Here is a 13,793-nt window from a genome sequence, read left to right on the forward strand (position 1 = left end):
TCCAAAATGTCATCTAAAACAAAAGTTTTTACAAACAATGCTATGAGCTTCTGAAATTGTTTGGTTATAATTTATGGACTGATTATACGCAAAATAAAACACTGTTTATTCTTAACACATACTGGATTAGGCGTACCAATACTGATGGACATTCGCATGTCCAACAGTGGACGTCCTAAAAGACTGTAACGAAAAAAACTAATATATCTCAAATAATTCGTCATAATAATTTCGTCTTAATGACTGTAGAGAGTTTATTAGCCGAACAAATAACTTCAATGCTCAGTAATACCGAAATACTTTCTGCAATCATAAATTCGTTAAGTGTTGATACGGGTCTGCATTATTATTGGAAAATAAATTTAATGCACTACACTCAATTTGTTTTATTAGGTCAATTATGGCTTATTGCATTTATTTGACGGGTCGCTATAACGGTATATTTATCGGGCTTCGTTCGCGCTTTGTTTAAATTTGAATTCCATAAATATTGCCTCTTTCTAGAGTTCCAGGAGTTTTGAGGCGGTGTTCAACAGGAAACACATTGTTACATATGTCAATAGTAATGTGTATGTGTGTCATAAGTTCTGCTGCCTTCGTTGTTTTCTTATATCGGAACTTAAGGTTTTTCTTCTTTGAGCAAATACAATTTATTTTAGTGCTTATAATTGTATATACATAAGAACACGTAATTAGTAACCGTACACGTATACAGCTAACTTGACTGCACTAAGACACGCAAGATGTTTTAGGGTTCCGCACTCAAAGGCTAAAAAACGGGACCAATGGGATAAATTCTTGATCCGTGATTTTCAGAGATCATGTATTTCTGTTACCGCTATAACGACAACGTCATAAATTGGATGAGTGATCTAAACCGAAACTAATTTGCACTTAAATATCAGCATAGAATTATAAATACAATATAGCTACATATGTATAACCTCGTATGAAATGCTATTTTCACCTTAATGTGTGGGAAGGACGAAGGTTGAGAACACTTATTATAAAACCCAATGAGCATTTCACCGGACAGTTCTTACGAAATACGCCCAACAATTGTAATTTAAAGCTAATCTCAAATTCTCTCAACGGATTAACCATTGTGGTCAACAAACAAACAAATGGATACATGGAGCGCGCAAAATTTTCATATAATCATACGGTGAATTGAAATACAAGTGCAAATCTTGAATTATTCATATGGCAACACCATCAGGGCTCTGGTTTTGTAATAAAAATTATACGAACTTTTCTCTGGGTTCTATGCATACGAACTTTAATGTTTTTCTTTACAATTATATTTTCAGAAACACATATTTTATATCACTGCAATATATTTTTGTTTAAATAAATGATTTTTTTTCTATATTGCAAGAGATTTCAAGTTGACGATAGGTTACATTATACGTTGATTTTCATATACTTAACATTTATTTTAACCATGTCTATGTGATCGTTTTAACTGCCTGAATCACCTTCAACCAGCAATAGGTGAATAAGAAAGCACGCCACAACATACTTCAAAGTGACCACTATAAACGTTTCTATAAACTCTGTATCTTATTCGCTTATACTTGACTAATGGCAGTTATATTTAGAAAATCGTTAAAACCGACTTAGCTTTTGATGATTTCCACTTTGTCTGATGAGGTTATCAATAATAATTATTTATTATATTTCTGCTGATTTTGTTATCTATTCTTTCAATCATATGTTTTAATCGTATTTATTCATAGAAACAGGCTAAGGGAAAATTCTAACTAATATTTTAATATGCTTTTGTTTTAGTCTTATGTGAAAATACATTTTCATCAGTGCTGTCTTCTCAGAATTAATATTACTTTCTATAACAGTCGTAACATTATTATGTGACAATCCCTTAATTTCATTTCGAAGTATAATAATACATACGTTCAATCCAAATCCCTGAAATACTTGCTATATGTGCTCTTATATTATAGGTATTATGACGCCGCAATACATTACACATACTATTAACAACTAGTTTGTATTCACGATAACTAAATTAAACACCCATCTATAGAGAAATTATCTTCCTATTTCTAAGGATAGAGAGCTTTTGAAATATGAGTATCTCGGAGAAACAGCCGTTAATAACTGTTACGAATGCTAATATTATCCATGTTGTTTACAATAAACCAACTGTCTGCTTTTCTATCTAGTGGAATTCGCTACAATTACAGAGTATGACGGAGTGTGAAATCAGAACCAAACTTAAAATATCTCACCCACATTAGGCTAGATTCCATTAGTTTCCTGAAATGCATTACAGTTTATTTCAGCTCGTGCTATTTATATTCCGCAAGATTTGTTTTATAAAATATATTTCATATTTTCAGTCGTTATAAATATTCCAAATATGGAAAGAGCTTTTTATTGATAAGCGGTTGAATTCCAAACAAACTGTAAAGCATTCTTGGTGACAAAATCATACCTCTCTAAAAATGTTTATGAGCGATGCTGATCGCTTACCATCAGTCGACCCACACCCGCTTTTTTAATTCTCACATATAAGATCAATACATAAGCAACAAGATTATTAATTATTTGACCTACGTATACAAATCTTTAAAATTATATTAATAGAATAATTTTTAACTTGATAATATTGAGCTAGAATGTCTGACCTATATTTTGAGACGATTGAAACCAAGTTTCATTAGTTACGTTAAATTTACAACCACTTCATTTCCACTTCCATTCCCTGTAATATCCAACTGGGATAATTCGTTCCTTCTTTAATAAGTTTATTAAGCGTTGGTATTCCAGTTGCCCTCCCAGTTACCGGCAACTTGAAAGTAAACCTTAACTTTGTTGTTTGTGAGGAATTATATTAAGGGAATGCTTTTGATTGGAGGTTGGTTTGATACACTTCGTGATTCAAGCTTTATTTGAGATATTTATTTGTACAACTGCTCGGTAGCCTCGTTAATTTATATTATGACTTATATTCTATGATCTTATATACTATGATTGGGTTAACAATTCCATTAGTCCCAGAGGACGCTAGTTTAGTTTAGTTTTATTAATAAGGTATCTCGAATTACTGAAAATCAAATCATTCAATTTGAAGTCGAATCGGAAATGAAACTTTTAATAACTTACAAATTCAGTGAAAGATCACTGAGGATGAAGCAGATTAGATTAATATAAAAATTCGAAGTGCTTTTCCTTTTTCCTCGAAAAGTTTGACAGAAAACATACCTAAGGTAATGTGCAAGTCTTACAATATCAATGACTTACTTTAATCATAAAATCGAGTTGGTAAACATAAAATTAAAAGTTATTATATTTAACTACTGTTTTAAAAGAACACTATTGTAAATAAATTTATCTTTATAGAACACTAACCATTTCTCTCGGCTCCGCTCGGGTCGGAAACGAGAGTAAAATATTAGTCAAAATAAAGTAAAATATTACCTATCACATTCAAAGATGACGTGACTTTCTATTGGTAAAAGACTTTTTCGAACCTGATGGAGATCCAGTGATTATCACATATAACGTTACAAGCTCACAATTTCAATAGAAATTACTACATTCGACTACTACAATATATATTTTTGCTCAAGTAAAAACCATTCAAATAGCCTTATGGCTACTAAAACATACCTACGAGACATTTATTTCTAGAAGAAATCCTGAATGAAAATATAATAATAATATTCAAATCGAGGTAGAACTATTTACGCTTTACGAAATGGGACCACGGAATCTCCATTCGTCCATCTCATGAATATTTTCTTGGCAACAATTCTTTGACACGAAGTTCGCTACAAAGGAAAATCGAGATGTTTCCTTACTTATCGTACAACTTGTCATATTCGTAGATTGCGAGAGAAATTACAATACATAACATTTTGGCTTGAATTAAATCCCTATTTATATTATGAATGAGAAAGTAGCTGTGTTTGAGTTTGTCTTTTCTTTAGGCCCACAGAACTCGATCGATTTGGATAAAATTTCAAACTAAGATAGCATGAGACCTGAGAAAAGACATAGGATGTCCGCGGCCGGTGCTAGTAGGCATTACATAAATAGAGACCGTAACCTATAAATTTACAAATATGAGTATGACTGTAATTCAATTACACACACACGTGGATTTACTATTTACGTTCTTCAGTACGAACAACATGAAATATATTACTAAACTTTTAATTATTATAATAACTGAGAATTCAAATATAATATATCGGTCAGATGATATACTAAAGCAGTTTATTTAAAAGGCAAGAAGAGAAAATTTCAATAGCTAATTCTGAACATAAAACGATACGAGCGAAATCAAAACAAACTAACATGGTTGAAGGCTTTTAATCTATGAATATGGCAAATACGTAGAAAGCTCTGGTAAACCAATACTGGAGCACGTCTGATATTACACGGATTGAATATGGTAAAGCATAACGTTGCTACTACATACGTTAAATACATACAGCACTTGCATATTACAAGTAGTACATACAATATTGTATATAATTGCATGGTAAAAGCAACCTTCATCTGTGCTTAACATGAAATTTTATAAATAAAATATTTGCCTTTCGATCGCATTGACTAGTTCACTAGATTTTAATCATGAATTTTTTGAGAATGTCAAAAGCAAATCTTTATGAACTATAAACTTAATTTTCCCATTCATTTTCATAACACAAAAAAGTCCGTTAATTAACCACTTACTGCCGTGTAGATAGAGATTGGTGTGAAATGGCTTAATTAATTAAATCTATAGTTCTCAGTGAAATAACTGTAATTACCAAGTAGTTGTGGAGTTCCCACACTCACTGGGTTATTTAGGTAGCTTTACCGAATTGAAATGGCAGCGATACGTTCATTATGTACTTTACGGTTAAATACTATGTATTTATGTAAGCACTTTCCAAATTAGTAAGTTGTAATACTGTATTTTATTATTTGGATTGTGTACTGCTAAATGTTTCCGTATAAATATTTGGTAATATACAAAATTTCAGCACATCTAAATCAAGTAGATCTGAACACTCTACGATGGAAAACCCTAAAATAGAGTAAAATGGAGACTTTGATATAAATAGTAATTTTAATTGTAATCATTAATAGCAATTGTATGTTGTAAGATACGCTATACAATAGTTATAGATTTTATGTTACTCAATAACAATAAAAAATTAATTATATGAACGCTGTCAAATTATCATTACAAAATAGGTAATCATCATTCATTATAACATCTACTGTGCCCCAAGTTTTGCATTAGATTGATGTTATAAATCAAATGCTCTTATGAATAGGTAATAAGTGGTGTAATTTGGGCGCAATTGTTTCGACACAAAAGATTCATCTGTAGAATAAGTGTAGAAGCCGCAACTGTAGTAAGCCTGTGTTATGATCTTTGAATATACAAAAGATTTAGGATCAAGGTCGACTATTCCTAAAATATGATGAAAGACTGAAACTTATGTAAGATAACAAAAAATCTGTGTGTCTGCGTTATCTGTACGTCGCATTTCTAATATTCATCTATCATCGTTTCAGGGAGTCCACGCTATACAAACCATCTATGGAAAATTGCATTTTACACGAAAAGTGCATTTGGCTAACAAACACGCGGCTCTATTAAAACACGTTCATAAAATAACGCCCAAAAGTATAACCATCAAGAGTAACTTTTGCGGTATTAAAATTTATCTGCACGACCGCAAGCCCAGCCCGTCGTAAACATGTTCTGGCTCGTTTTTGCTCTACGAAGTCATTACTGGTCGCTACGTGTTTCCATTATATCTCGACCACAGCGTTTTTTGTTCCGCCTGATGTACGATGCATTTTTACGATAATTCTAAAACAAGTCGAACTCTGGATGGGAAACAAACAATCCCATGATAATTGTAGCGGATGAGCGGAGAACTTTTTAATATTCCTCTCAATATTTTACGGCATTCTAAAATACAGTTCATTGTTTATGCATGCCCACTTTTTGTTCGTTAATTCCCACATGGTTATAATCATTGTATTTTCAAAAAGCGAAAAGCTGTAGAAACAAAACGCAATAATGTTGATAAAACAGAGCAGCAGAATATTGAGTTAACTAGTGCACCATGAAGGTATAATTGTTTCAGACCACTTCAATCAGCCGTGCTGACAAAGGTTTTTTGTATTTATTCCAACGAAGCAAATTTTATACATCATTCTAAATACAGTGTGTTATTTTTCTGTTATGAAATTTATTTCGGAGTGTAGCATACTTTGACATTATTCCGGCCAGCTCGAATCGGGAAGGCACCACATAGAGGATGGGTGTGAAACAGTAGCGTTAAAATGCTACTACTTTGTTTTAAACAGTGACTGAGGGAGGTATATCTTTAAATGTTTATTGTCGGTGATGGTGGTTTAACATCACGCGACCCACCATATCACTTGCCTGCCATTATATGAAGAAAATTGGTATCCATGTAGATTTACGTCAAATATTTATTTAATACATACGCATTTTCTAATAGACAATGTATTAGATATTAATTAGGAAGGGCCATTTGAACTGTACAAATATACTTAAGTTTCAATATTAGGTACATTTAAATGTCTTATTTTAATAGAGTATTTAGATGAGATGAAGTTTAATTTAAGCTAAGAAGTGTTTTAAATAACATATTAACTATCTTAATTCATTGATTCTGAAATATATAATTAATTGTGCGTAAAACAGGATTAAGTAATTTTAAATTAAGGAATTTTAAAGACCCCTATACAACATTAGGGAAAAGTAGCAGCATGTAAATGATATTGTATTTCGTACGGTGAGTGGTCCAGTTCTTTCCTCTATTTCCGACGCAAACCCCTTTCCTTGATCCTTATCCCTTAAAAGCAGACAAGCATTTACAGAGGCTTGACATATGAAACGGTGATGATCGCTTACCATGAAGCGAATTATTATCAGGTCTGCATCTCGCTCTCTTCTCTCTCTCTCTCATAGTTAATTTGTATTGAATTCAGAACTAATTTAATTCGTGTAATTGTACAATAACTCTTGACACAATATTTAAGTAAAGAAAAACAGACGTACGGCAATACACAGCATGCACTCGTATCTTTCACGTAATGAGTCTCGTAATTAGTTGCACTACTCTACAGTCTTTCTTGTTAAAGTAAAACAGTACATTAATTTTGCTTCTCATAGCATGTTTGTACTCTTGTATTTCTTATAAGGTATACTTCAAGCGACATATTCAATAAATTGATAAAAAATGAAAGAAGTGAATATGAATATTAATGGATATATTTGAAAGAATCCTAAAATTGCGTGGTGCTTATGAAATTAAATTATAAAAATTGCTCATAACAAAGTAACGATTTATGGAAAATGGATGTTAAACAAATACCTATAGTACTTGCTATTCTGTTTTGTTGTATCACAAGAAGAAATTTAAATGTACTAACAAAGTAAAAGTAAAAGTAAAATTACACGTAAATGGGGAGTCCTATTTACGCATGCTTCCCTTCAAACGAATAAATATATATTACATTTCGAAAATAATCGTTCATGAAATATAATTAAAACAAATATTGTTTTTTTTTTTGTAATTGCGTTGGGAAATTTTCAAGAGCTCAATATTCATGCGCTTTATGTGAGCACAATTAAAATCAATACACTTTAATTTAAACCACATCTACCAAAGAAGCTTAATACACATAATCATTATTATAAGGTCCAGAGGCTGTGTCGTACAATGTATATAACAAGATAGTAAGACGTTAATTAAACCCAGAGGAGCTTATAAATCACGCTCAGCAAACTTATTGGAAACTTGACAAATACGGGCGAGGACTGACCTAATTTTTATAACCTGCAATGCAGCAAGCCTACACTGAGTCTTGTACGAGAATATCGCATTGTATTCAATTAATTATCTATTTTATCACTCGAATCGTTTGTTAAACGTATACATTATGTTAACTAGTAGCACTTGAGTCGTGATGGCTAGATAATAAAAAGATATGCAAGTCCATATATAAAAAATACACATCTATATATATAGACAACCTCCGTGTTTCGTCGGTATATAAGTGGTAAACTAATCCAACAATGGCTTCTTAAGTTCTTTAACATCAGTTTGGCTATTAATTTGAACAACATAACTTATGAAAAGAATTAGATAAATGACGAAGTCCTCGTAGATATAGCCCAAGAGATAGACGGTTAAAGTTTACGGCTTGAATTTTATAGCGAAAACAAAACTAATTAAAAAGGGAAGTGGACTTAAAAATCTGATTAAAAATAAACTTATTTGTATCCGGTTTATAAATAAATTTACTTAATTCAATTGCATATTTCACCAGCTTTCATTGCAAGCACTTAACATCCAAGTGTCTATTATACCGATCCAGGAGTTATCAATTTTTAAACTCGACTACTGCGAAGTAAATTTAGCTTAAAAGAAGTTTTGCTGGCAATGCAATTTTACAGTAGTGAGTTAGTCTTACCGCCTCAATAGCATAGTGATTAAAGCGTGATCATAGAACCTAGGAGCAATTGGTTCGAACCACGTGAACCAAAAACTTGATATTTCGGAACACAAGACACAGTACAAAAGTGAAGTGCAAAATTTGACCCATACTCCAAGAACTTCACTAATATTGCTTATATGGTAATTAAGTTAGAAGACGAGTAAAAAAGTTGTTTTATGAATCACGATTTATAATTTACATAAAAGACTACGTTATACTGTTTATATTAAACACACGAATATTTATGACCGTTATTTCTTAAATATAGACTATTTTGAATAACAAATTAGTCTCGAGATATTACGGTATTACACTCCAAAACTCCACCAAAAGTTCTAGTGTATCGAAAAGTGATTAAAATAATTTCAGCATCGAGTTACTTTTCAAAATTATATGCATAGAATTATTATTCGTAATGGATAATTAATTTTTATGAATCTCGTATTAGTTATATTAGATTCTAGTTTTATATACATCAAACAAGTATAAGTAAACAAAATAATCAATTATTTTATATATTTATTGAAAAATTCAAGTCCAAAGTGCAATTAATTTAAACGAAAAATTTATGGGACTTCAAACTAATTAATCACAAACATTTAATTTAATGTAGCGCCGTTAAGATACTCCTTACTAAGCCTGTTTCATTTCTTATTGCGATCTATGGAAAAAAGTTGTTTACATAATGATTAAAGATAGCAGATATTTTCACACGGCAATAAGAACGCGACATACAAAGTGACCTTACCACTATTTACATGTCGTTGACTCGAGAGTACACCTAGTAATAGAATAGACGACATAACTGCATCTTTATATTACGTATTACGTTATCTTTACTTCTATTCGTTTGATAAATAAAGAAGGCGAACTCTTTTCTTATATTTATGCTTAATTTATGCCTATGGATTGAAATCCGCCATCGTATCGAATAGTTTAATAAAAGTAGAGTCATCGACACTATAAGTAACTTATTTATTTATTCTTCATTTGTATACTGAATTAAGCGAAATAATGTAAAAAATAGTTAATTTTGTATAGAATCAGCCTTATGGCTATAAGCCATTTCTCCCAGGCAACCAACGGGGAAAGGTTCAGGCTTTTGTATTATACAATAATATAGCTTCGGAAGTGTGAGCCAAGAGTATTTTTTATATTAAAGAATGCTGCAACTTAATTGAATGGCATAGGCTTATATATATAGCACGGACGAAGCCGAAGCAAACAGCTAGTAGTATAAATGAATTAATAAATGTTAAATCGCCACAGAAAATTATGTATTTGTATTAGTTTAGTTGTAGAAATGTACAATATTAATGCAAAAATATTTTGATGCTACGTAGCAGAATGCAGATTTAATCTCCGTTCATTTTATAAGCGCTACCGACATATAGCAAAGCTTAACGAATCCATGCTAATAGTAATTGGATATTTTTAAACGAATAGAATCGTTGATGAAATAAGTTATTTAAATTACACTAACCAGTAACATAAAAATATAATTTTAAATTCGCGATATTATTTAATAGAAATATGAATTATATTTCAGAATTAAATTTTTGTCCTTAGCATTGAAAGTTATTAGTAATAGTAGGAGTTAGTTGATAGCAGTAAAATTTACTGAAATTTATAAATAGTAAAGTGAAATTCATCAATATTAATATAATTGTAGTCTCTTTACAGGATATATTTTAAAAACATTCGACAATATGGAGCGTTTATTTCTTCGTCTTAATCATTAAAATTACAAAAGTATATGCATTTAATTTATTATGATTTACATTGTTGTTAATAAAAGACAAGCAATTTAAATATAGTTAAATAATCTGCTCTTTTATACGCTAAAGGGAATTGTAATTGTATACTACCTTTGATATTCTAAACTGTGCTTGTAAACTGTTGATGTTATTATTATTTATGTAAACGCCCGGAACCTGATAATAAATTGTATTTCACACTAATTGTCCTTCGTATAACGAAATAAAAAACTATGTTTTCATTTAATAACTTGTATTCATTAAATAACTAGTTTTACGCCCGCGGCTTCGTCCGCGCAATAAAGGAAAAGATAAAGTAGTAAAAATCTGTATGATTTCCGAGAAAACTATTTGTCCTATGTCCATTGGCTAAATCTATATTGACTTACAACTCTATAGTTCAGTGGTTTAGGCGTGAAGAAGACACAGACAAACAGATAGGTAGAGTTACCATCCCATAATTAGAAGGTATTTCATTATACATGTTTACAGCTATTTTATCTTATTATGTATTTATAATGAAAACATTGGAACCTGTTAAATTTTAAAATAAATATTTTTTTCTTTCATTTAAATTAGTATGAAATGAGGAATTTAAAAAAATCTACTCCTGGTTAATATTTGAATGGATGGCCAAGGTACTTTTGTTAGAGAATAAAATAGATAAAAAGTCGTGTTGAATTAATATTTGCAACGTGATTCATGTTTATAAACTAGTGTAGAATGAAAGCCTTTTATCCTAATTTTAAACTAATAAAACATTGAGAGAACAGTTTCAATCTCGTGTTTAAACTTGCAAGAATTATATCCATAGTAATGGATCAGTGTACTTTGTGTGGAAGCCGGTAAAGCTTGCACGCGAAATGTTTTTCACTCAAATAACTCCACGAGTTTGGAAGTTACTTTAACCGAGCGGCGTATGCGGGACAAACATCAATAACCTTTTTAACTTGTTGTACAATTTTACATTTTTTATAAAGAAGAAGAGGCTGAGATTAAAAAACAACACATTTATAATCCAGCCAGAACTTAAAAACTTACACAATTTTCTTCTAAAATGGCTGCAAAAACCCAGAAAAAATTTAAAAAATAAAAATAACTCACCAACAAATCAATCTCTCATAGAAACAGCGTTGATAAAGTTCATAGCCATTAGCGGTAATCACGAAAAAAGCGTAGGTTCGAGCGTCCGTGACGAGCCTCCCGCGCGAGCTTTGTCGAGTAAAGGCAGCGATAGACTGACGGACGCTGCTCTTGGCTGCCCCCCGGCTATCACTCCACTTTCTGTTATATCCTCTGATCTCTCCCCCGTGACAAGGCCGATTTATCACGCCGTATCTGGGCTCAGGGAATATCCTTAACACAACATTCTTGGCTCTCAATGCGCAAACACCAAATTCGAATTTCGTAAAGTCACTGACCGTATAATGGCGCGAAAAAAAACAAATAAATACAAGAGCAAATTCGATGCAATCGTTAATTTCTTATATCACGGCTGGAGGCTCGAAGCGGGCATTGAACTGGCTTCCATTGATGTGTGAATAGTGTATAAGTTTGTAAACATAGGTACGCAATGCATAACGTGTTTGACCGCTGACCATTTACTCAATGAATGGGTGCTATATTTTTATTAAACTAATCAGCGTAAGAAGAAGTTACGAGTAAAAATGAACACCACCAATCCACCCAGCTTCAGAAAAATAGTTTAAAATACATTAAACACCCACTTCGATCCAATATAAAACCAACGGACAAAGATTTTAATAATATTTAATAATTTTTTCCTTTTACTTTTACTTCACTTTTTTTTAAGGGTTGCCTGGTAGAGATCGCTACCTAGCGATAAGGCCGCCTTTTGCTTATTTGATGTCGTTCAGTTTTTTCTTTGTTTTGTTTTTTATAAGCAATAATAAATTTCATTTCATTTCAATAATATTAAAATTATTTCAAAGGGAGCAAGAAAAGACATTCATTATTATTTATCTCAATACCTCTACTATTATTTAAGGTTTTTTGATGAATATTTATAACATTAATAAGAAAAGAAAATTTATATTACACGATACATTGAAACTGGAATAAGGCAATAATCTATTTTTAGCACTATAGAGATCCAAGTTTGAGGTTAACGTGTCAGGAAATGCATGCGTACAGATTTTCTCCTTATGACTCATTAAACGCCTATTATAAATGCAACATTCATTTGAAATGCGGTTTTCCCTTATTCACTAAAACCTTTGTATTCTCTATATATTCAAATAGAAATTATAACAATGTGAAACACCTCGCATGGTTAATATGCGGTCACAACATCGGACTAGAAAGTTTGGAAAGTTCGGAAACATTTAAATAAAAGGGATAAAGGTCGACATAAAATTAATCCTTCGTAAAACGTCTTGTGACCCTGATTGGACGTAAAACGATGTGTAATTTCATTTTTTATTATATTTTACCATTAGGAACTGGCAGCCACCAGTTTTGTTTTTAAAAAAACTTTTCATGAATTCGGTGTATACATCATTTAACCTATAGGATCACTTTTTTCTAATAGGTGTAATGTTATTGGCTTTATATACATTATTATTATAAGACATCACTTACATTCTTCAGATATATCACAAAGGGGAAAGATTTGATTTTATTTGAGTGTGTGTCTTACTGTATCGTAAGAATTGAAAAATTATTTTCAGCAGAAAGCTACATTACTTGAGTGACACAGATATTATATTTCATTTATTATCCCGAGTCATCACGGGGAAATCAGGACTATTACTACAATCTCTTCAATAAGCTATAACATTCATAAAATTTGATGAATGTAGGAATGAAAGATAAAGAAAAGAATTAATCAAAACAAAATAAGTATGCTGCACTATCACACTGATTTAGCCATGCTTGTAAGACTTAATTTGCTTACGGCTTGGCACGCGAGCTACTCAGAGAATATACAATTAAGAATATAATAGGACTGCATACTAAATAACGAATAGATCGATTCAATAGTGTTTCCGTATTACAAATGTGTATATGACGACAAAATATATAGTATAAAACACGGTGAAGAAAAACATCGTGAGGAAACCGGCATGTCTAAGAATCATAAGTTCGACGACACGTGACATTTAACAACCAGCACTTGGCCAACATGGAGGATTAGGCGAATCAAGCCCAAAGCAGATCTGTGTACCTTCAGTAGGAACATACTACATGGGTGGATGATGATGATGATATTAATAGAAATAACGGCGTACATGGCATTATCCTACAATGAGAGGAGAACTTTCTTGTGCCACTATCCTGTGCAATTCAACGAAATGTAGTTACGTGCAATTTAATTTTATTCAACTATGTTGGTAAAATTTATATCCAAAATAGATTGAAACCCTAAAACAGTAAATTAAAAAAGCGAGATATTTATTTTCCTTATATTTGCACTTAATTACGTTTAACTCTAGAGGTTTACAACTTGTTGTCTCTAACAATAAAATATAAAACGTAGCAGCATCAAATATAAAGTGATATTCTCGT

At 31.5% G+C, this 13,793-nt stretch overlaps 1 protein-coding gene across 1 annotated transcript in view; it reads right to left on the reverse strand.

Moving 5' to 3' along the window:
- LOC119833716 overlaps positions 1-11,561 on the reverse strand; it is a 32,333-nt gene extending 20,772 nt beyond the window's left edge. Inside the window, exon 1 of the mRNA XM_038357861.1 lies at positions 11,370-11,561. The gene's annotated coding sequence lies outside the window, so the exon portion shown is untranslated. The remainder of the gene's footprint in view (positions 1-11,369) is intronic.
- Positions 11,562-13,793: the final 2,232 nt, after the last annotated feature.

Source organism: Zerene cesonia, chromosome 18 (genome assembly GCF_012273895.1).
Source record: "Zerene cesonia ecotype Mississippi chromosome 18, Zerene_cesonia_1.1, whole genome shotgun sequence".
Taxonomy (NCBI): Eukaryota; Metazoa; Arthropoda; class Insecta; order Lepidoptera; family Pieridae; genus Zerene; species Zerene cesonia.